Source organism: Pinus tabuliformis, chromosome 2_2, assembly GCF_031772625.1.
Source record: "Pinus tabuliformis cultivar Carrire ecotype Pingquan chromosome 2_2, CPIR1, whole genome shotgun sequence".
Classification (NCBI taxonomy): domain Eukaryota; kingdom Viridiplantae; phylum Streptophyta; class Pinopsida; order Pinales; family Pinaceae; genus Pinus; species Pinus tabuliformis.
The window spans coordinates 670,603,285-670,629,164 of record NC_142300.1 but is presented as its reverse complement, the minus strand read 5'-3'; the positions used below and the strand labels follow the sequence as shown (position 1 = coordinate 670,629,164).

The 25,880-nt window shown below is 39.5% G+C and overlaps 2 pseudogenes; both read left to right on the top strand.

The window, feature by feature from the left end:
* The first annotated feature begins 573 nt into the window (after positions 1-573).
* LOC149194410 (uncharacterized) lies at positions 574-22,910 on the top strand (annotated as a pseudogene).
* LOC149194409 (transcription termination factor MTERF4, chloroplastic-like) lies at positions 22,121-24,052 on the top strand (annotated as a pseudogene).
* The last annotated feature ends 1,828 nt before the right edge of the window (positions 24,053-25,880 follow it).

Below are 25,880 nucleotides of genomic sequence, written 5' to 3'. Positions count from 1 at the left end.
AAGAGGGAATTGTAGGAATTGTTGCAAGTAATAACAGTGTTTTGAGGACCCATCCTAAGAGAGTTAGCTAAAGTATGGAAGACTGCTTGTATGGGTCATGCAGACCAAGATTAGTAGGCCTAGTGAAACATGGAGCATATTGTTCACACGAGGAGTTGTGGAAAATTGTATCTTGGTGCGTAGGCAAAGAGAAATGGATTAGAGATTCATTCATTAGATGTGCTAAGATCTTGAGACGAGATTGCCACAAGATAATGAGAGATCCATTATGATCTAGGTGTGAAGGTCTTGTGAAGAGATCTAAGCTTGGAGGGACCGAGTAAGGGCCATATATGTTCTTGTGATAGGAGAGGAGTTGAGAAGGAAAGAATCAATATGGTCAGAGGGATGATATAGCCATTGGAGATCCAAGTGAGAAACTTGGAGAGAAGGTGAAGTAGAAATATTGAAGGCCAAGAAGGCCCTATGATTTGGAATTAGAGGGAGTCAGGCTTCAAAGGGAGTGAGCAAGCTTAAAGGGAGTCAATAGCTCAGAGGAAGACAACCTTCAGGTTTAGGAAGTCATGGTACAATATGGCCATGCATGATGCTCAAGAGCGAAAGGCTTCTGGGAGCAGGATGTCTTCAAAAAAAGGTCCTTGTCATACAATGGGAATTGCTTCTGTGTCATATGGAGTAGTTGTGGTAGCGGATCATGGGTGGAAATGTGTTCCAGGCTCAAACGCAAAGCCACTTGCAGGTGGTTTTGTGAGAATACATCACTTACTAAGAGAGACTGTTGATGTTTCGTGTCATATTGGGAGTATTCTCATGTGTGGGGCAAGTGGGCTAAGTGATGTGGCTTTGGACCTACAGGCCCATGATATTATACGCTTTGGAAAAGTATAAGGACAAGGGTAGGGATTCATTCTTGTAGCTTGGCGAGAGGGCCAAGAAGGTATGTGGAGGGTTAAAAGGGCTGAAATGGCCTGTAAAGGGTCGAGCAGGGCAAAAAGACATGTAGGAGCACAAGACGTTGAGAGAGATATTATCTCAAGTAAGCAAGAATTTGTATGAGTAATATTGAAAGTTTGCTATGAGTGACATGCTAAGTTGTGTCACGTTTGAGGAAAGAGCACAAAGCAACAACAAAGATCCAAATCAAATCGATTGATGATGAATCTAGGGATTTCTCCACTAGATCAAATCTAAGGTAATTGTTGTATATGTAATTTACTTGAGGACCATTCTCTTAGTAAGAGAGATCGAGCTAGTTTTGAGAATAATTTAATGAAGAACTATTGATTGGGTAAAACTTGAGTGTAATATGTTTATTATGCATGATTTAGTTTATAGTTTTATAAGTTCTGTTATGATAAAAAAAAAATTGGTTGGCCACATGAGTGTGTTTATTTCATTAGTTATGTAAAGTTAATAGTAAGCTATTACTAGATCTGGTGGGGTTGTGTGTGCACTGAGTCTAGTTCCAAAAATATAACATGAACATGTGGTTGCACCTAGAGAGGCCATATTAAATGGTTTCGTGTCTCATACACACATAAGTGGATCAAAGCCCATTCCCATGTCCTTCTCCATTAAATTCCTCGTATGGGGTGATGCACTAGCAACATGGGAGGAGGTGTTGATATCATCCCACTTGTCGAGATAGTTGGTGGATGTGCCAACACTTACCCCCTCGATCACCATTCAACACAACACTTCAACTTGGAAGGAACACTCCATAACTCCAATTCCATTCAACTAAGAATGCACACAAAAAAACATTCAATGCTTAATTCCTCTCGGCGCATGAAGTGTCCAAAGAATTTTAACTCCTCTTGTCCTTGTTGGTCACTTGTCACATTTGATGCAAAGCTCATGGTGTATATTGATCCTTCACGATGACAAGGAATTATAGTGATGGCTAGAACCACCTTTAGACATGAATTACAATGCTCCTTGTTGGTTTGTGAGCTTTATTTGATGGATCTAGGTACTATTGGGTCCCTATAATACTAGTGATTACCCCATTACTATTGTAGTTATACCCCTTATTAATATTGTTGTGCCCCTATTGTCCCCATATTGTTATTACTGTGCCCCATAGAATCCCTCTATTGTTATTTTTGTGGCTTTATATTATTATTGTTAGGCCGGCTGGGTTATATTGCGACTCCTTAGACTCCTATATATAGAAAGGAGGTTTTGTCATTTGAATCATCAAAGAATTGTTCATTTATGTAATGTAAAGGAGGTTGCCCCCTCAAAGAGGCTGAATTATAAGGCGTTGATCTATCTTTTCTATCTTTTTCTTGAGCTAGTTTCATAACATTTGGTATCAAAGCTTTGGATTCTAGGGTTTCGCTGCTCTAAACAGGTCATCGTGGAATTTTCGCTATAACTTTTTTCTGCAACGTTTCAGAAGTTAAAAAAAAACCCATTTGAGAAGACATCGCGCTAAATCTCGGGTCCAAATTTCAGAGATTTTTACGCTATATTTGCGGAGATATGATCTGAGGAAGTTGGTCTTTTGCAGAATCCTAAATTACATTCCAAACATGTGACCTGGGGAAAAGCGTCATAACTTTTTCTTTGAACATTGGATTGAAATTTTGTAAGAAGGTATAGAAAGAGGACAGACTGTAGTTTCTTCTATATATTTTTCAGAGCTAAAGGTCGAAATAGTAACTCGTGGCATGTCGTACATGTTCGCTCTATTGAACTAGTCTATAATCAGGTCACTGTTGGAGATTTCACATAACTCTTCCTTGGAGAATCCAATTTGGATCAGACTGGTGGCATTGGAAAGAGGACACAGAGGGCTACCACAGGTCGCAATTTCAGAACTAGATGTTCTAAAAGTACAAAGATACATCAGAGGCAATATTGAACTCCTACAAAGGGAAAAAAAGTGTGTAGATTTTTTTAAATTTTTGCTTAAGATCGGTTTGAAAATTATTTTGAAGGAATTATTATTGGTAACTGATGCCTCGAGGAAAGAAAATGCAAACACCTAGTAAGGAACCTGAAAGCTCTAGCATGACTCATGAAGAAGAGGAAGAAATGCTACATGATATATCAAAATTACAAGAATAAGTGCAACAAATGTCATGCTCACAAAAGCTAACAGAAGCTAAGATAAATGGCATGGAATCTAAGATAAAGGGCGTGGAAGCTAAGATGGATGATTGGAAGATAGATTTGAAGACAGACATGGAATAATCGAAGATAGATTTGAACACAAATTTGAAGACAGGCATGACATATATGAAGACAGATTTGACAAATTTTCTACAAGAAATACTTACTAATGGTGAAAAGGTAGTAAAGGAAACTCATGATGTGAACAAAAGAAATGTTGATCATGATATCATAGACTCTAATGTTGGATCGAAGACCCACCATATTCCAAAAATCGATATGAGGAAGTTTGATGACAAGGATCCCGCAGCATGGATATTACAGATGAAGCAATTTTTCGATCTCAATAATATGCAAAACACACAAAAGGTACATATTGCAACTTTATATTTGGAACCAAATCAATTTGTATGGTATCAATGGCTTTGCTCTCGTAAACAATTTATCACTCGGGCAATTTTTACGGAAGAATTGATAACACATTATGAGGATACAAAAAGAAACACTTTTTTTAGTCAATTGATAAGTCTCAAACAAAAGGGTTCAATAATGGAGCACATTGAGGAGTTCCAAAAATTGAACATAACGGTAAAAGATATTCCAGAGGAGCATAGGATTGATGTGTTCATAGGGTCTTTAAAGGATAATATCCAACGGGATGTTCGCCTTTGGGAACCTGATTCATTAGAGAAGGCATTCAGGTTAGCAAGAAAAATGGAAAGCAAAATTATGGTAACCAGGAAGCATACCTCTCACAACTATAAAGACGGGAGTTTTGTTGCCCCTAGTCTTCCACAACCTATAAGGTTGACACCACAACAATTGGAAGAAAGGAGACCAAAAGGGCTTTGTTACAGTTGTGATAGAAAATACACTAAAGGTCATAAGTGTGCTGAGAAGAAATTATTCTACATAGATTGTGAAGAGGAAGAAGAAAAGGAGCAAGAAAGGTCGAAAGAAGAAGATATACTCCAAGAACAAAGCCTAGATAAAGAAGAAATGAATCCGACCATATCTTGTAATGTGTTGGCTGGAATTACCACTCCTCAAACCATCAAGATAGAAGGACAAATCAAGAAGAAAAAGGTAATAGTGTTGATTGATTCAGGAAGCACCCATAATTTTATTCATTGTAAGGTAGCAAAAGAATTGAATTGCTTCCTATATCCAGCACCAGAGTGTCAAGTGATAATTGCAAATGGAGGAACAATAAATTGCTCTGGAAAGTGCCATAATATCAAGCTATCCATGGGAGAATATGTATTGACTAGCCCAATGCTTTCCATTCCAATGGGAGGTGCTGATGTTGTACTAGGAGTCCAATGGCTACAATCCCTGGGTACAATAGCTTTTAATTTTCAAGAACTTTTCATCAAATTTTCTGTAGAAGGAAAGGAAGTTTAATTAAGGGGTATTGTAGGGAAACCAAAAAATATAATTAGCTCTAATGGTATGACAAAGCTTCTTAAAAAGGAACAAGGAGGTGTAATTGCACAATTATGTTCGCTAGATGTTTCCACATCGGAATCATCTATTTCTCCAGATCTCCAAAAAGTCCTGAACAATCATTCCAAGGTATTTGAGATTCCCAAAGGTCTCCCACCTATGCGTGATCATGATCATGCTATTCATCTGATTCCAGGAAGTGTTCCTCCAAACATCAGGCCGTACAGATATCCCTGTGCCCAAAAGAGTGAAATTGAACGTATGGTTGCAGAAATGCTAGAGGCTGGTATAATTCAACCGAGTCAAAGTTCTTTCTCTGCTCCAGTAGTATTGGTGCACAAGAAGGATGGATCATGGCGCATGTGTCTGGATTATAGGGAGCTCAACAAGCTCACTATTAAAGATAAGTTTCCCATTCCTGTCATTGATGAATTACTGGATGAATTGCATGGATCAATTTACTTCACCAAGTTGGATCTTCATTCAGGATATCATCAAATCAGAATGAAGATTGAAGACATTCCGAAAACAACATTTACAACTCATGAGGGTCATTATGAATTTCTGGTCATGCCTTTTGGCCTTACCAATGCACCTTCAACATTTCAAGGTTTGATGAACTCAATTTTCAAACCATTCCTTAGAAAATTTGTGTTAGTATTTTTTGATGATATACTAATCTACAACAAGTCTTGGAAGGATCATGTTGAACATGTTGACAAGGTGTTACAACTATTGGAGGAGAAACAATTATATGCAAAAAGATCCAAATGTTTCTTTGGAGTCCAAGAGGTGGAATATCTGGGTCATATTGTATCTCATGAAGGAGTTAAGATAGACCCTAGCAAAATTAAAGCCATTAAGGAATAGAAAATCCCCACATCCATAAAGCATCTGTGAGGATTTCTCGGGTTGACAGGGTATTATCGCAAGTTTGTTAAGAATTATGGGAGAATAGCAGCACCTCTAACAACATTATTGAAGAAAGATGCATTTTCATGGACTCCGGAAGCAACAAAGGCCTTCGAACATCTTAAAGAGGCAATGTGCCAAGCATGAGTCTTAGCTACACCAGACTTCACAAAAACCTTTATTGTGGAATGTGATGCTTCAGGAAATGGAATTGGTGATGTTCTAATGCAAGATGAAAGACCCATTGCTTTTTAAAGTCGTCTAATCAAGGGAAAGTTTTTACACAAAGCTATTTATGAGAAGGAAATGTTGGCAATACTCCATGTACTGAAGAAATGGCGACCCTACCTAATGGGAAGACACTTCAAGGTAAAAACGGATCATGATAGCCTTAAATACTTTTTAGAACAAAGATTATCCTCTGAAGAGAAACAAAAGTGGGTCACAAAAATGTTGGGTTATGACTTTGAAATCATCTACAAAAAAGGGAAGCAAAATGTGGTGGCAGATGCACTCTCAAGAAAGGATGATGATGTGGAAGCATTGTTGTGTGCCATTTCTATTATCCAACCAGATTGGATAAACGAAGCAAGGGAGAAATGGAAGAATGACGAAGAAGTGTGGGCACTTATTTGAAAGTTACAACAAGATTCCAGTGCGTTTGATACATTTAGCTAGAAAAATGATTCATTATGGTACAAAGATCGCTTATACCTCTGTAAGAATTCCTAGCTAAAACAAAAGATTCTTATGGAATTGCACACTCCTCCCTTAGGAGGGCACTCAGTATTTTTAAAAACTTACCACAGGGTTAAGAAGGAATTTTTTTGGGATGGCCTTAAATCAAATATTCAAAAGTTTGTGGCAGAATGTTTGGTTTGCAAACAAAATAAAGTTGAAACAACTAAGACATCGGGTCTATTACAACCTTTATCCATTCCAAGCCAACATTGGGAGAAGGTTTCAATGGATTTTATCACAGGTTTACCCAAGTCTGAGGGAAAGAGTGTCATCATGGTGGTAGTTGAAATACTTACCAAGTATGCACACTTTTGTGCATTATCACATCCATTTCAAGGCAGTACAGTTTCTACTGCATTTATGGAAACAACTCAAAAGCTACATGGAAACCCAAAGATTATTGTAAGTGACAGAGATCCCACTTTCACTAGAAATTTTTGGACATAATTATTTTCTTGTCTTGGTACTCAGTTAGCTCATAGCTCATCTTATCATCCTCAATCTGATGGGAAAACTGAGATAGTAAACAAATGTTTGGAAGGATATCTTCGTTGCTTTGTATCTGATAAATAGACACAATGGGTCAAATGGTTTCCTCTGGTGGAATGGTGGTATAACACTTCCTTCCATACAACAACAAAAAAATGGCACTTTTTGGGTATCAGCCACCATCCATTACATCATATTTAAGAGAAAATTATAAGGTTCAAGCAGTGGAACATCACATCGAACATCAACAACAAGTCCTCCAACTTTTAAAGGATAACCTCGTGTTGGCACAAAATAGAATGAAACAACAAGCAGATCAACATCGTAGTGAAAGAAGTTTTGATGTAGGTGATTGGGTATTCCTACAGCTACAACCATATAAGCAAATGTCCCTCAAGCAAGCTAAAAAGGATAATAAATTATCACCAAAGTATTATGGTCTGTACAAGGTGTTGCAAAAGATTGGTACTATGGCATACAAATTGGATCTTCCTGCAGCTTCTCGATTGCACCCAGTTTTCCATGTTTCATGTTTAAAGAAGGTTAGGAGACAAGCTCCCAGTTAAACAATATTGCCAGAACTTGACGAGGAAGGAAAAATTATATTGGAACCGGAAGCAGTCACAGAAACAAGAACTCGATAGCTACAAAATCGATAAATTTTGGAGTATCTTATCAAGTGGAAGAATTTATCCACTGAAGATTCCACATGGGAGGATGAGAATTTTATGCAGAAGTATCCATAACTACTCAAGCGTTGAGGACAACACTTTTTTGAAGGAGAGGGGCATGTTGGGTCCCTATAATACTAGTGATTACCCCATTACTATTGTAGTTATACCCCTTATTAATATTGTTGTGCCCCTATTGTCCCCATATTGTTATTACTGTGCCCCATAGAATCCCTTTATTGTTATTTTTGTGGCTTTGTATTATTAATGTTAGGTCAGCTGGGTTATATTGTGACTCCTTAGACTCCTATATATAGAAAGGAGGTTTTGTCATTTGAATCATCGAAGACTTGCTCATTTATGTAATGTAAAGGAGGTTGCCCCCTCGAAGAGGCTAAATTATAAGGCGTTGATCTATCTTTTCTATCTTTCTCTTGAGCTGGTTTCATAACAGGTACTCTGTGCAGTTTGGGACCTCAATTGGCAGCTTAAGGTTAAGGTATTTATCCTTTTTAATAAACTCTAGTTATTTGTTTTAACTTATTTAGGTTTCTCTCCTTTCTTTGCTATTTGAAAATATTTCCAAGATTCAACAACTATTTCCTTCTTCAGTTGTTGGTTCTCCCTTACCCACTTGGATTGTCCTACTCTCTTGCTTTTGTTCCTTGTGGTCCCTACCTCAGGTCTTGATTCTTACCCACATTACATACCTCTTCTCATCTTGTTCTTCTTATCTTTTCTAATTCTACCTCACTTCATCACCCTCCCTAACCTTTATCACCCCTCTCTTGTCCTTGGCCTCTTCACCACCCTACTAGCTTTCGTCCTCCTTGGCATCTTTTGAGCTTACAAATTCCCCCTTGAATCTCTCCTTTCTCATCTAGTTGTGCACTACAATACCTCGTTAACGAGATTATGTTAGGAGGGGTGCCACTTACTATAGGGAAATGGGTGGTTTTAGGGCCCAACAAAGATACAAAAGTTATGCCATGTGTTTTCATGGCCATACTTCTCCCCTGATTTAGGAAGTGATTGCAAATGCAGAATGCGAAATAGTTTATGAGTGTTAGTTATTGACACATTTTGAAGTGATAGCAGGAATGGTATTGGGTTCTAAACACAGGTCACTCATGAGGCCACTTAAATTACTATACACATTGTGGACCTTTGTGGACATCTTAAAGCCTTGACAACCAAGGTATTGGTATATCAAAATGAGACTCAAGAATAAATTCCCCTGCAATGAGATGAACTTTGAATGCTCTCATGATCCATGGACTGTAGACTCAACAAAATTGAGGCTCACCTTGGATTATCTCTTACACTAGTTTTCTCACCAGAGGACACCAAAGACCCTCTCCTAGTTGATGCCTCCAACTTTGACAATTCTTAATGCACTCTTGGGAAACTATTTTTTTCTATCCTAGTTTTAGTTTTTTTAGTTCAATGATGGAAAATGACCCTAGTGGTCCTATCTCTATAAATGATTTTGTTCTATTTTGTAACAAACTCAAGTCTTTTTTGGAACTACAATTTTGTGCATATAGTGACAGAGAGAGCGACCAAGAAGTTTCAATCACACATAGTCAGTCGTGATGAGGGTGACAAAAGTTTAGATCTAAGATTTAACATCTTGGATTCAGTTGACTTTCGTGATTTGGTAGATTTGGGTTTCTCTATACTGTTATAAATATCTGTAGATATGATGTGTTAGTTTTCACTACAAACATATCTATTGGGCTCATTCATAGTGACAACATTGCTAAGAAGTGTTCGACATAGTGATAGTAGTATACAACAATTGACATCAGTTTGTGACAGAACATTACAACCATCAATATGAGGGTTCTGATTCCAAGCATGATTAGTCTATATGTTTCATAGATATTATTATTGTTTTGTTGCATAGATAAAGTTATGGATGATTGTACTCTCTTTTGCTGCATCATTTGATGACGATCTAAGAAGAAGAAGATTTGCAAGGGTTTTCCCCATAGTGGGTTTTGTCCTAGCCTTAGACCAATTCTGGTGTCTCTATATGTGTGTGCATGCTTTTTTTTACTATTCCTTTTATATTCCATTGCATTGATGATGATGATGATGATGATGTTGTTTCTTTTGGTATAATTTCATATGTTGATGTATAATGGTGTAGATCTGAATAATGTAATGATGATATGGGGTGAACTTAATTTATTAATGGTGAAATGCAATTATCAAAGTGAAGAAAAATTTCACCCTATGAAAATTAATAGTTATCACCTTCCCTCACATGTAGCATCAAACTTTGGCATTCAGAGAAATGTTCGCTCTATCTTTTTGCCTCCTATGCATTCCAGTTGATAACATTTCAAGAGTTCACAATTTTGCCTTGTTCCAAAATAAGGAGATGTCTCCAAAGCTACATGTAACAAAAATCATCTCCTTTGCAATAGAATTCATGTTTGAACTTAAATTTGTTCCTCATTGTTTCAAACTAATGCTACAATTAGACTTCAACACTCCTTGGGGCTTCTTTGATGGAAGAAGTCAAGGACATCCCCCCAAATGTGGGATATGTTTGGTTATCTATTTCAAAAAAACATACTTCCTATATTGCAAATTATCTCCTCGTAGGGCCATAAAAAATAAAGCAAAATTCTTGGGCTCTGGTTTTTAATAGAAATTTCAAGGAAGAAATTGACAGTTATAACAGTGCAGGGTTGTCTTTGGATTCCGACACAACAAATGAATATTTACTTCTCTTTGAAAATTACTGTCATTGTTTTTCCTCCGTTAAACACCTTTTCATGCCAGACATTTGTAGGCTATAAACCATCGGCTTAGAAATTGTCTTAGATTGTGTTCCTCAGGAGTGCCTATTATGCCAAAATTGTATAGGCTTTGTATCAGTGGTTGTCTCTCTCCATACTTGACAGGTCTCCATTGTAATGTGGCATTAAATCTACCAGCAGTGTTCCACGCACTACAACGGAGGCCTGTCTGGGAACCCCGCGAGAGAGAAAGATGCCTCTTCCAATACGGATAAATAATCTGACCTCAGCTTGGATGTTGGGATCACTTCCACGCAGGCCAAAAACCCCTAATTTGAATCCCTGTCACCCGATTTTTGGCAGAGAGACAAACCTGATTCAGAATACCAAGTCTACACATCTGTAATTTTGGTGACAACACCGAGATATATGCTTGGGTTCATTTCACGTTCTCACTAATAGAGGCAGCAAATAGCAGGCAACGTTCCCGGAACATGTAGCGGATAACAACAACAGAGCAGCAGTGAGGAGCAGGGAAGATTACTTACATGAAGCTCGAGGATGCACGTTAAGTGTTTGGCAGAATCTGCCCACTAAATTTTATAGTGACTAATACCAAGATGGCGGTAGGAAAGTTTTCTCTAACTCCTTTGATGAATTTTACTGTTAAGGAATAGACAAAGACAAAAGAATGAGTTCCAAATCTAGGGATTGGATTCGTGCAACAAGACGAATTGTACCAAGATGACATGTTTAGCCTTATTGAATTATCAGCTGCTGAAAACCAGCAAGAGCAAGTGGTAGTAAGCCCGAAGTCCGATTTTTCATTATGGACAACCTTGGTAAAACAAATGCTGTGGAAAATGGAATTTCTTGAAACTAAAAACAAGCAGCTCCGTTCAAAAATACACACCCTCTTTTCCAGAGTTTCAGAAGTTGAGGGGGATAATTTATCCCTTAAGAATATGTTACATGAAACTAAAGAACAAGGAATTCTCCATCCTCCAAATGGTGCACTGCATGCAAAAATCCTTGACCTTAAAAGCAAGCAAGAAGAAATCTGATCCCAACAAGCCACCTTCAAACAAGCAATGAAGGCACACATCAATTCTTGGGTAGAGGTGGTTCGAGGGAAGGATAAAACTCCTACCCCTCTTGCAACAGTTGAGGAGGTGATGCAAACAAAACTTGGGGAAGAATTCAACACATGGGCAAGAGAATTGAATCTCAAGGTGAGAGGTCTCCCCTTACCCCACCCCTCACTGGATCCTATGGAAGTGGGGCTAGGTTCCTTTGAGACACCCTTAGCCTCCCTGATATAGCTTTGGACAAAGCTTGGGTGGGCTATGACTCCACTCTCTTCCTTAGGTTTCAGACTACATCTAATCGACTCTGCGCCCTCAGGGCTAAGCGGAAGTTGTTTTCTCTTCCCAATAGGATTTTCTTGGACGAGGACCTCACTCGAGCACAGGTTGTGGAACTTAAATAATCTAGAGAACAAGTTATGGCAGCATGATAGGTAGGGAAATGGGCGGTTATCAAGAATCTCCAGGTAGTCATTCGGGACTCCTTCCCACCTGGGTGGAAACCCTGAACTGGAGGTTCCAAATGACAGGCCCGCTTGGGGAGGCAACATGTTACAGGCATTTCTATCCGTTGTTGGAATGGCAATGGATCTTTCTAGTCAATGTTGTGACTCTTGTAGGATGCTTTCGAATCAACGAACATCCTCTTCGTGACTGAGACTCATGCGAGCCCTGTTCGACCCCTCCCAAATATTGCAAGTTACCATTGGATCTCAGTTTGTAGGCAAGAGACGAGGAGCTCAGGAGGGGCTAGAGGATCGGGTGGAGTTGCTTGTTTGGCTAGTGACTCACTCCGGAACAGGGTATCCTTGGTAGCCAAAGATGAGTTTTCCAGGTTTATGTGGATTCGGATTAGCGTCAGAGTCTCTCCTCCGAGGGACATCTACATTGCAGTTTGTTACTTCCCCCCAGCCTCTTCACCATTTGCTGTCCATAATGGATCAAAAGGGGTCCCTTTATAGACTTGTACACTGACATCACCCGGTATTGTGCTATTGGGGAAGTCATCCTCCTAGGTGACTTCAATGCTCGCAGTAGAGATCTCCAGATCCCTCTCCACGATCGATCAGGGGATATATTTTGTACTCAGGGGATAGATCCATATTCAGTAGGGCTTCATCGGATGTCAGATGATGCTTTAGGGTCCATTACATTTTATGTTAAACATCTATTGCAGTTGAGTGAATCTCAGGAATTGTTGATTCTAAATGGTCTCCCCTATTTCCCAAACTCTTGCTTTTTCACTTGCCGGCCATATGGCGGGGGTGTGAGTGTAGTTGATTATGTACTCGCTAGCCATAACTTGCTCCCTTTTGTTTTCCATCTCTCAATCTGCCCCATCCCCCTTTCTGATCATGCACTTATTTCCTTCTCTCTCCTGTTTGACCCTCCCCTTCCACCCCATCCCTCCCCTTGGGGCCCACCCTGAACTACCTTCTGATTTGACAAATTAGACCCTAACATTTTCTCCTCTACCCTATGAAAGATACTCCCATCGAAAACCCAGTTCTTCTTGCTTGACTCTGCTTCCACTAAATACTCATGTCTTTCAACTGCCATTTGGGAAGCATCACTCAAATCCTCCCCCCACTCCGCTCGTTCCACTTCCATCTCCCCTAAAGTTGGATCTTGCCCGATGAACAAATGGTACGATGATGAATGTAAGACTCTACATCGAGAACTTCGATATTCTTTCACCCACTCTCAACCCTCCTATTCCGAATTCAAAGCTTCTTATCGTCGTCTCCTTTGTCACAAGAAACTACTCTTTGTCTCCCAAAGAAGATGAGAACTTTCTCCTCTTCTTGTCCACCTCCCTAAACAATTTTGGCATACCATCCTTCCTTGACAATCCCCTATTCCACTTGACCTCGACCCAACATCCATGTTCTCTCAGACTTCCAACCTTTATGATATTCCCGAGAAGGCCCAAATTCATGTTACCTCCCCACCATTTTCTTGTTATCTATTCTCAGACTGAGATATTAGAGAGGCCATTTGGGTGATGAATAATAGCAAAGCATCCAATGAGGAAGGCTACCAAGCAGAGTTCTTTAAGCACGATTTCCGTGCTTTGGTTAGCTACTTCACTGATCTCTTCAACCATGTAGCCCGTGAAGGTTTTCCACCATCATGGGCACATCACATCATCCATTCAATCCATAAATCAGGTTCTAGTTCAAATCCCAATAACTATAGAACGATCATGGTGGGTCACACGTTCTTGAAGTTGTATGCTATTGTTCTACATAGGGAGATCTCCAGTGACCTTGACTAGAGACAACTCAGAGCTAGGGGACAGGAAGGTTTTTGACCGGATCATCGGACCATTGACCACATATTCACCCTTCGTGCCTTGATTGAGGAGGCACGACACCGCTCTTCGAAAGTCTACTGTTGTTTCGTAGATTTTCAGAAAGCTTCTGACTCTATTCCGAGGGAGGCCTTGCTCCAGAGACTTAGAGATATTGGAATTTTTGCAACCCTATTGACTGCTATTATGTGCCTATATGAGTCTGTTCTTGGTCGTCTTCACGCAACCCATGGGATGTCTGATTTCATTGAAGAACTATTGGGGTTAAACAGGGTTGTGCACTGTCCCATACCCTGTTTAGGATTTATATGGATGAGTTGGAAGAATTTCTACACAAGCATATCCAAGACACTGATGGTTGCATTTTTCACCAGGTTCTGATATCTATTCTACTCTTTGCTGACGACATGGTCCTCCTCTCCTCATCCCCAGAAGGATTACAGAGGCAACTGGATGCCTTAGCTCTGTTTTGTGACCATCGACAGTTGACGGTCAACCAGGGTAAAACCAAGGTTATGATCTTCAATGGGGTGAAGAAAAACTCAAAACTAATCTTTCTATTCAAAGGGGAGGAGATTGAGATCACTAGCACGTATTCTTACTTGGGGGGTGTAATTTTTCAGGTCCCTGCTTCAGTTTGTGACTAGTGCTTCAGTCTTGGATCAATAAAGGATATGGATCCTTAGCCCTTCTCGAGAGACAATGCTTTCGACATCACTTCGAGGACATCTCGTCTAAGATGAGCCTCATGGACACCTTGATTCGTCCCACTGTTCTATATGGCTCCGAGATTTGGGCACTGTCTTTACTTGAGTTAGACTGGGCTTTAGTTGAGAGAGTCTAGATTATTTTCTCCACTGCATCATTAGGTGCAAACTGACAGTGTCACAACACATCATCCTTGTAGAGTTTGGAGCTCAGCCCTTTCAGCTTGAGATGGTCTTCAGATTGGTTTCATTCTTGCATCGTGCCTAGGGCTTGGCAGACTCGATAAAGAGTAGGGCCCGTTATCCTTACTTGGCATATTTCTCTTTTGAGACTATTTCCCGTTCTACTCCCTTAGGTTGAGCTAGATGTTGGTTTATAGGAGTTTCAAACCTATTAGAGTTAGTGGGAATTCAGTTGGATCGCCTCACTCCTTTATGATATTCCTTAGATTCTCCTGGTCACCTTTTACCTATTAGACAAGAGCTAAACAAGATCATCAGGGAGGACATCTACAGGTAGTTTGTTCAGGTCACCTGGGTCAATCCTCTTGGAGGGTTACGCCTAAAGATGACCTTCTATGCTGAGCACTCCTTGGAGTTGAGAGACAGGCTCATTGTTCGACCCCAATATACGTTTCACCACTGGATTCATGCTCTTCGCATTCCTATAGGCCAGTTCAGAGTAGGTTCTCATAGAATTCAAGTAGAGACAAACCACCAGGTGGATATACTAGACAGACTCGGCCAGTTATGTCATTTACAAGAAGTGGAGACTGAGGTGCACCTCATCCTTGGATGCCCTGTCTACTACGAGATCAGAGGTAGGTTTCATTTCTTGTTCAGAAATTCTTAGACCCTCACCAACGTTTTTAGGTACCTCGATTAGAGATGTTTGGCCCTATATATGCAGGAGGCTCTTAGGTTCCAAGTGCATATTCTTCAACCTCCATCAGAACAAACCCCACACAGAGGATCACGACATTTTTCAGGGTACTACCTTCAGACAGGGGCATCGAGGGATCGTGACACCAGTACGTATCTAGACTCCAGATCAGTGAGGACCTGTGGGACCTCACCTACCACATGAGATCTCAGCAGCAGTTCCGTCTCAGATCCGTTCCTAGGAGACAGACTAGGTCCTCCAGCTTTCAGTAGCATGTGAATCTCCCCCAGGACACGATTTAGTGGACAATCTACACTTGCCACCGACTCTTCATTGGGCCAACAGACATTGTTGAGTTTCTTCAGTGTTATTCATTCAACCTCAGATGTTAGCAGAGATGGGTATGATCCTCAAACCTATTAGGTCCTGGATCTTCTCCGCTAGGGGCAGATGTTGATTTACTTCATGCTTTGTATCTTTGATTTCCTTCATGCATTGTATCTTTTATAGGAGACCGTTTGGTTCTCCTGCTTTGCATATACATCAGTGTACTCAACAGTCCCTTCGACCTACTTTGTAGTCATTAGTTGGACATAAATATAATTATCTTATCTATCTTATCTTATCTAGGCTTCATGTACTCAACAATTCTAAATTTGCTATAAATTGGGCCAACGAAAGGGCTTCGATGCAAAAGATTGGTTCGGAACATCTTCTATACGACATGCTACAGGTGGGCAATGCCTTTGAATGGATTTCATATAATCATGTCTTGTGAGAACTAAATGAAAATGGAGATGCTCTCTCCAAGGTGGCACTTGAACTCTCTTCATGCTAAGTTGGCATATATGAATTTAGCAACGGGTTAGAAATTGAATCCATGGAGATGCTTTTGTAACCTCTCATTTGTATACTTTGTTTTTTTCTTATATCATGTTTTTTGTTGAAAGATGTAAAAATAACTATTTTATTTTATTTAAGCACTAAAAATTCGAAAGGGGGTATAAGCTAGTGTAAAAAATGGCTTCGCCAAGGAATAGAAAGTGGGAATGATTACAACCAAAATCTTATTTTTGGGTAGATGGAAGAAAGATCGAGATATATATTATTCTTCTTCATGAATATATAAGAATTTTATTTTGAAAATAATAACAATTAATAAATAAAATAGTAAATAATAAAGTGAAGTTCATAATAAATAAATAAATCAATTAAAAATACAAAAGAGTAAAAATATTAAGAATAAATTTATGGAAAAGGGTAAAATTAAGAAAAAATAAAAAAGAATAAAATAAGAGTGAATAAATTTTGGAAAAAGCTAAGTTAAAAAAAAAACTTAAAACAAAGAATAGAAATTTGCATGACACATGGATTACGTGCATGGTTTGCGTGAGTGAAATCACTATAGTTCAATGTTCCCTAGTTATAAGTAAGTTGGGTTTACGAACTTCCAAGTATGATTCCTCTTACTCACATATCATATAAATTATATAATTATTAACTTTGCACGTTGTTAATTAATAGTTTCAAATTTATGTAAGTAATTTTTTATTTAATTATGTTCTATGTCTTAGCTATTACGTTATCCAATAGTAACCACTAATTTTAATAAATAAACTATATTATATATTAAATTGTTTTCAAATTTTATGTTTCCTATTCACTTACAAGAAACCTCTATGAATCCACTATTTGTTTTGGTTCACAACTTCACTGCAATATTGAAAAAAAATGTTAGATGAAACCAAATAGCAAGAAATTCTCCATCCTCCAAATGGTGCATTGCATGTAGAAATTCTTGACCTTAAAGGCAAGCACGAAGAAATCTGATCTGAAGAAGCCACCTTTAAATGAGAAACTGAGACACACATCAATTCTTGGGTATAGGTGGTTTGAGGGAAGAATAAAACTCCTACCTGTCTTGCAACAATTGAGGAGGTGATGCAAACAAACTTGTGGAAGAATGCAATAGACGGGAAAGATAATTGAATCTCAAGGTGAGAGGTATCCCCTTACCCCACCCCTCTCCGAATCCTATGGAAGTGGGGTCTAGGTTCCTTTGGTACACCCTTAGCCTCCCCGATATAGCTTTAGACAGAGCCTGGATGGGCTACGACTCTACTCTCTTCCTCAGGTTTCAGATTGCATCTGATCGACGTTGTGCCCTCAGGGCTAAGTGGAAGTTGTTTTCTCTTCCCAACAAGATTTTCTTGGATGAGGACCTCACTCGAGCACAGGTTGTGGAACTTAAACAATCTAGAGAATAGGTTATGACAACACGTCAGGTAGAGAAATGGGTAGCTATCAAGAATCTTCCAACAATCATTTAGGACTCCTTCCCACCAGGGTGGGAACCCCGAACTAGAGGTTCCAAATGATGGGCCCACTTAGGGAGGCGAAAAGGTAGAGGTATTTCTATCTGTTGTTGGAATGGCAATGGATATTTATGGTCATTGCCAGGACACTTGTATGACGCTCTCGAATCAACGAACATCCTCTTTGTGACCGAGACTCATGCGAGCCTTGTTCGACCCCTCCCAGATATTGTAGTTACCATTGGATCTCATTTTGCAAGCACAACATGAGGAGCTTGGGAGGGGTCAAAGGATCAGGCGGAGTTGCTTGTTTGGTTAGTGACACACTTTGAACATGGATATCTTTGGTAGCCGAAGATGAGTTTTCTAGGTTTATATGGATTCAAATTAATGTCAGAGTCTCTCCTTCGAGGGACATCTACATTGCATTTTTGTACTTTCCCCCAACCTCTTCACCATTTTTCCATCCATAATGGCTCAAATGGGAACCCCTTTATAGACTTGTACATTGACATCACCTAGTACTCTGCTATTGGGATAGTCATCCTCCTAGGTGACTTCAATGCTCCCACTAGATATCTCCATATCCCTCTTCATGACCAATTAGAGGATGTGTTTTGTACCCTGGGGTAGATTCAGATTCAATAGGGCTTCACCAGATGTCGGATGATGCTTTGGGGCTGACTACATTTTATGGTAAGAATCTATTGCAATTGGGGAAATCCCATGATTTTTTGATTCTAAATGGTCTCCCCTATTTTCGAGGCTCTCACTTTTTCACGTGATGGCCATATGGCGAGGTTGCGAGTGTAGTTGAATATGTACTCGCTAGCCATAACTTGCTCCCTTTTATTCGTCATTTCTCAGTCTCCCCCATCCCCCTTACCGATCATGCACTTCTTTCCTTCTCTCTCTGGTTTGACCCTCCCCTTCCACCCCATCTCTCCCCTCAATGCCCACCCCGAACTACCTTCTAATTTGATGAAGGATACCATGAAATATTCTCCTCTACCCTATACAAGATGATCCCATCGAAGATCCAGTTCTCCTTGCTTGATTCTACTTCCACTAAATACACCTATCTTTCATCCTCCATTTGGGAAGCAGCACTCAAATCCTTCCTCCAATCCAATCGTTCTGCTTCCATCTCCCCTAAAGTTGGATCTTTCCCCATGAACAAATGGTACGATGACGAATGCAAGACTCTACATCGAGGACTTCGATATGCTTTCAACCACTCTCAACCCTTCTACTATGATCTTAAAGCTTCTTATCGGCGTCTCCTTCATTGCAAGAAACGACTCTTTGTCTCTCACATAAGGCGTTATGCTCTCCTTGCCCACTCCCTAAACAATTATGGTGTGCCATCCTTCCCTGATGCTCCCCTCTTCCACCCGACCTCGACCCTACATCCATGTTCTCTCACACTTCCAACCTTTATGATATTCCCGGGCATGCCCAAATTCATGTTACCTCCCCACCCTCTTCCTGTTACCTATTCTCAGAAAGAGATATTAGAGAGGTTATTTAGATGATGAACAAAAACAACGCAGCTGATGAGGAAGGCTACCAAGAAAAGTTCTTTAAGCACGATTTCCGAGCTTTGGTTAGCTACTTCGTTGATCTCTTCAACCATGTATTCTGTGAAGGTTTTCCGCCGACATAGTCACACCACATCATCCATCCGATCCACAAATTAGGTTCCAACTCAAATCCTAGTAACTACAAAAATATCATGGTGGGCCACATGTTCTCGAAGTTGTATGCTACTGTTATACATAGGAAGCTTTCGAGTGACCTTGAGCAGAAACAACTCAAAGCTAGGGGACAGGCAGGTTTTCAATTGACTCATCAGATCATTGACCACATATTCACCCTTTACACTGTGATTGAGGAGGCATGATACCGCTCTTCGAAAGTCTATTGTTGTTTCATAGATTTTCGGAAAGCTTTTGACTCTATTCCGAGGGAGGCCTTGCTCCAGAGACTCAGATATATTGACATCTCTCCAACCCTGTTGAACGTTATTATGCGCCTATATGAGTTCGTTCATGGTCATCTTCACATGGCCCATGGGATGTCTGATTTCATTTGAAGCACTATTGGGGTTAAATAGGGTTGTCCACTGTCCCCTACCTTGTTTGGGATGTATATTGATGAGTTAGAAGCATTTCTACACGAGCATATCTAGGACATCGATGGTTTCCCTCTTCACTAGGTTCTAATATCTATTCTACTCTTTGCTGACGATGTTGTCCTCCTCTCTTCATCCCTAGAAGGATTACATAAGAAAATGAATGCCTTAGCTCTGTTTTGTGATCATCGACAGTTGGCAGTCAAACTCGGTAAAACCAAGGTTGTGATCTTCAATGGGGTGAAGAAAACCTCAGACCTTCACTTCCTATTCAGAAGGGAGGAGATTGAGATCACAATCACGTATACTTTCTTGGGTGTGCAATGCTCAAGTCTCTGCTTCAGTTTTCAACCAACACTTCAGCTTCATATCAATAAAGGATATGGATCCTTAGCCCTTCTCGAGAGACAGTGTTTTTGACATCACTTCCAAGACATCTCATCCAAGATGAGCCTCATGGACACCTTGATCTGTCCCACTGTTCTATATGGCTTAGAGATTTAGGGATCGTTTTTACTTGAGTTAGATTGGGCTTCGGCTGAGAGAGTCCAAATTCTTCTTCTCCGTTGCATCATTAGATGAAAACTGATAATATTGTTGCACATCATCCTTGCAGAGTTTGGAGCTCAGCCCTTTTGGCTTGAGATAACCTTCATATTGGTTTCATTCTTGCATTGTGTCCAGTGCTTTGCAGACTCCATAAAGATTTGGGACCAATATCCTTACTTGGCATATTGCTTTTCTACGACTATTGAACATTCTACTTCCTCAGGCCGAGCCAGATGTTGGTTTACAGGAGTTTCAGATCTCTTAGAGTCAGTGGTAATTCAGTTGGATAGTCTCCCTCCTTTCTGATATTCCTTAGATACTCATGGTTTCCTTTTACCTACTAGACATGAGCTAAACAAGATCAACAAGGAGGACATCTACAGGTAATTCCTCCAAGTCACCTGGGTCAATCCTCCGAGAGAGTTGCGCCCAAAGATGGCCTTCTACGTTGAGCACTTCTTGGAGTTGAGAGACAAGCTCATTGTTTGACCCCATTATACGTTTCACCACTAGATGCATGCTCTTCACATTCCTCTAGGCCAGTTCAAAGTAGGTTCTCATAAAATTCGGGTAGAGACAGACCACCAGGTGGATAGATCAGACAGACTCTGACAAGTATGTCATTTACAAGAAGTGGAGACCGAGCTGCACTTCTTTCTTGGATGCCCTGTCTATTATGTGGTCAGAGGAAAGTTTCATTGCTTGTTCAGAGATTCTCGGACCCTCGCCAACTTTTTCAGGTATCCCAATCAGAGATGTTTGGCCCTATATATGCAGGAAGCTCTCATGTTCCGAGTGCATATTCTTCAACCTCCCATCAGACTAGACCCCACACTGAGGATCACAACATTTTTCAAGGTACTACCTTTAGACAGGGGCACCAAGAGATCGATTAATACCAGTACGTATCTAGACTCCATATGAGTGAGGATCTGTGTGACCTCACCCCACCACACGAGATCTCAGCAACAAATTCGTCTCAGATTAGTTCTTGGGAGATGGACTAGGTCCTCCAACATTCAACATTGCGCGAACCCCTCAAGGCAATGATTTAATGGATAGTTCGCACTTGCCACCAACTCTTCATCGGGCCAGCATACTTTGTTGAGTTTCTTTAGTGTTATTCATTCAACCTCCGATGTTAGGAGAGATGAGTCTGATCCTCAGAGCTATTAACTCCTTCATCTTCTCCTCTAGGTCCAAATGTAGATTTAATTCATGCATTGTATCTTTTATAGGAGACCGTTTGGTTCTCCCACTTTGTATAGACATCATTATATTCAACAATCCCTTTGACCTACTTTATAGTCATTAGTTAGACATAAATATAATTATCTTATCTTATCTTCTATTGTTTTAATAACATCTAAATTTACAACAACCCTATTCTAAAATACTTAATGAAAACTATTGCTTACTATTCCATTAAATAATATTTCATGCTGACAAGAGGACAACTTCTCATTCACCCAAAAAACCGGTTAGATTTTCACGGCTCACACCATGCATTATTTTTTGAAAAATCATGTGACCATAACATATGAGCATTATTTTTTGAAAAATCATGTGACCATAACATATGAACTCTGCCCCCCAACATCAAATTTGGGCAAGGAGGACATCATTATATTCAACAATCCCTTTGACCTACTTTATAGTCATTAGTTAGACATAAATATAATTATCTTATCTTATCTTCTATTGTTTTAATAACATCTAAATTTACAACAATCCTATTCTAAAATACTTAATGAAAACTATTGCTTATTATTCCATTAAATAATATTTCATAACATCTAAATTTACAACAACCCTATTCTAAAATACTTAATGAAAACTATTTCTTACTATTCTATTAAATAATATTTCATGCTGACAAGAGGACAACTTCTCATTCACCCAAAAAAACCGGTTAGATTTTCACGGCTCACACCATGCGTTATTTTTTGAAAAATCATGTGACCATAACATATGAAGTCTGCCCCCCAACATCAAATTTGGGCAAGGAGGATTTCTCTCCCTAAATGGTAAATGGTAAAGCATAGAAATCTCATTCCCACTTTGTTTGGGCAAAGTTTGTAAGGGTTTGGTGTGTCGATAATGGCCGCAACGCTATCAGTTCGAATAGCCTCCGGTGCGATAGCTGAATCTCTGAAGCACATCCACGCCATGCCTGCCTGCATCATTCTCCTCACGCTCTGTTCAAAGTCCGACAAAATTATTAAGAACATTTTATTCGACTCGCAATATCCCCATTTCACAGCCTCCCTTCTTTGAAAGCACCCCAGTAGCGAGCTTCCTTCTCAACGAATGTGCTTTCTCTCTCGACGAGGCAGACACCATTTGCAGGAGAAAACCATATTTACTTGGTCAAAGATCTTACGACAATTCATGGCAAACCCTACATTTCCTGAGAGACAAGGGTCTCAATGAAATCAGTGTTCGTAAACTCTTTTCCACGTGCCCCATGTTGTGACGGTACAGTTTCGAGGGCATTGTCAAACCCAAGCTTGAATTCCTGGAGAGGATCGTCCTCACTGGTCAGAAATTGCTCCAAGCCCTCAATAGAAACCCTTGTATTTTTCATTTAAATGTTAATCGTACGCTCGAAAAGAAGACTTCTTTTCTGCAGTCCGTGCTGGATCCCTATCTAGCAGCCGTGGTTTCGAATCCAGAATCTGGTAAAATTGCCGGACCGAACGCAGATTTTCATAAAATTGACGGAAAAGTCATTTCCAGCCACAGTTTCCAGCCACAGCCTAACTACGTATGTCATATTAAAGAACCCTAGGGTTTTATCATTATCTGAAAAAAGCATCGGTGGGTATTGTTAAAGATGTCGAAGGGATGGGCATTGAGAAGGGGTCCAAGGCGTTTGCTCGCGCTTTTCTTCATTTGAGTTGGCTGAACAAGGACACTGTTAACGTAAAATTGGAAATTTGGGAGAATTGGGGTTTACAGAGGAGGATGTCGGTATTCTCGTTAAGAGGTACCCTCAGCTTCTGGGGGTTTCCAAGGATAAACTGCGGCAGAATCTCAAGTTTTTCGATGAGGAATGGAAGCTGCCTCGCAATGATATTATGAGCGTCCCGGCGGTTCTGACTTATAGCACCGAGAAAAGATTGAAGCCGAGGCTCAATGCTTTCAGAGACTTCATGATGATGAACAACTCTTTAGAGAAAGCTATGAGCTATCCTCCAGTGTATTATATCTTCATGTCAGATGGAGATTTTCACCGCAAAGTGGTGAGCAGGCTACTAGGAGAGCGATGAAAACCTATTGTAAGGACTGGGTTCGGATTGGTTACTAGGACTAGCGGGAGTTCAACCGAAGCAACGCTCAGAAGTTTTGAACCCGGGAATTTGTGATCATTTGCGGCATAAGGATGGGTATTCGAAGGTTAGGTATGGCCAGATCATTTTGCCCTTGGGCATGGCCAAATGAAGAGAAACTACATCATGCTGTGTAGTAAGATCAGAGGTGAAGAAACTGATGGGTATTCGAAGGTTAGGTATGGCCAGGTCATTTTGCCCTAAAATATGGCCAGATGAAGAGAAACTACATCATGCTGTGTACTAAGATCAGAGGTGAAGAAACTGAAGAATGGTGCCATTTTTAAGATGATTGTTCTCTGCCACTGCCTCTGAAGAAACTGAAGAATGATGCCATTTTGAAGATGATTGTTTTGCAACTGCCATTTTGAACCGTCATCACATTGTCTTCATTTGCTTTTGTGGATTGTGTGGACTGGTTAGTATTAGTATGTTTTCCATGACCTTTCTTGTTACAGCGAGTAATCTAACCAACGAAGTTTAGATTGTCGATTGGTTACCCATTTCTTTCTTTCGGTTGTAAAATTGATATGATGTTAAATATTTTCCATTTGAAAGTCACATGGAAGTTTCATATTTTTCCAGGAGTTGTATTATTATTTGACCAATGCTTTTCCTTGTTTTTTTAATATAAATATGTATGATTAGACCAATGTTTTTTTAATATGGTAAATGCAACATTTTTGTTTTTGTTTTATGATAAGTTAATAAGTTGTATTATTATGTTACAAGGAAGTATCATATTTTTTTTTGAGAGTTAGTGTTGCATTAATATATTAATGCTTTTTCTTGTTTTTTGATATAAATATGTATGATTAGAACAATGTTAGATCTAAGGCTTTTGTGATCTACATTGTAAATAGTAATTTATTTCTTTTTTTTTTTGGATTAATCACATCATTAGGATTTGGTCCAAGTTTCAAACCAATTATTATTTTTATTTACTCTTTTTTAAAATATGTATGACTAGGTCAATGCTTGTAAATGTACAACTTTTTTGTTTTACTGGAATGCTTTGATTAAATAATTAGGCTGATAGGGCTTTCCTATGCATCAACAATTATCAACACTTCTGCTCTCCTCGGTTGGATCAGGGAAGACACTTTCAACTGTTGATTGAAAGTGTCACTTGCTTTTTCCAAATATTAATTGATTTTGCAGTTTGCATACATGCAATAATAAAGTTGGAAACATTCCTATAAAAAATATATGATCTTAGAACTTTGTATACCTGCAACAATAAAATTGGAAACATTCCTTTCATTCTCTGCCAGCATCGAATTCCCATATTAAAAATATCTACATCTCACTCACTCTAATTGGAAACAGCTATTACAGCACATCGCGCAAGATATTTCTAGACATGGAGATCAAGGCATCACATTGGCAATACATGTCACTATACTTTCGTATAGCAGAGCCACCCCATGCGGTTACTCTTATTTCCAACTACAATCCTCAATTTGCCGTCCGTGTCCAGCCATCCAGTGGTGGGATCCCTAAAGAAATTCACATCAATTCCATCGCTTGGAATCAGAATAAGATTTTGAGGTATCTTCACCCATTCCCTCAAAAGAGGATCGAAGATATTCTTAGGAACGGCCACGTTTTGCACCTGTTGGGATGAATTGGCCCATCCAATATAAAGAATTACAGGCTTGTCTCCGGGCAGTAATGTCGCCGAACTGGACCAGCAGCCCTTTATATCATACCATTCGCTTGGAACAATGGCAGGATCCAGTGAATGCCAGCTGAATCTTGATTTAACAGTGCTACAATTTGCTTTTGGTTATCCGAGAGCGTTTTCGTGTCCTCCTTCACATTTTTCCCATTTGTCATAGGATTCCCATAGATTTGGTACTGCTCTGTTAGCTTTAGCACGACTTCTTATGGAAGACACTGGGATTCAACAATTTAATCACTTATGGACACTAATGGCTCATAAACAATCTGTTTGGTAATTTTTTGTTTCCTTAATTTGTTTGTTTTTTGTAATTCATTTTTGAGATATATGGGGCGATCTGAAAAAATGGTTTTTTTTGTTTTTGTTTTTTTTGTTTTGTTTATAGAGCAGGTTAAACATGGATATCTCGACTTTGGTAGCTTATTAGTTCCCTTTCTCTTTCAGGCCGTCTAATGTAAAGCTGTTTCAGGCAGTCTCATTGAAAGCTAGATGGTCGGGGTGGTGGAGCGCTCCATCAATGTGCCATGTTGAAATTTCATCAATGTGATGTGTTGTGTTGTATTTTTTAATTTGTTTTGGAAGAGGATATAAACAATAGGAAAGCAAGTCTTATTACTAATTTTGGTTTTTGGTCTTTGAAATTGATAAGGTTTTCCACAAACCAATTAACTCTTCCAGAAAAATTCAACAATTCCAATGTAATAATCCTATCGGCCTCTCTTTGTACCTTTTGGGACAATTGCTA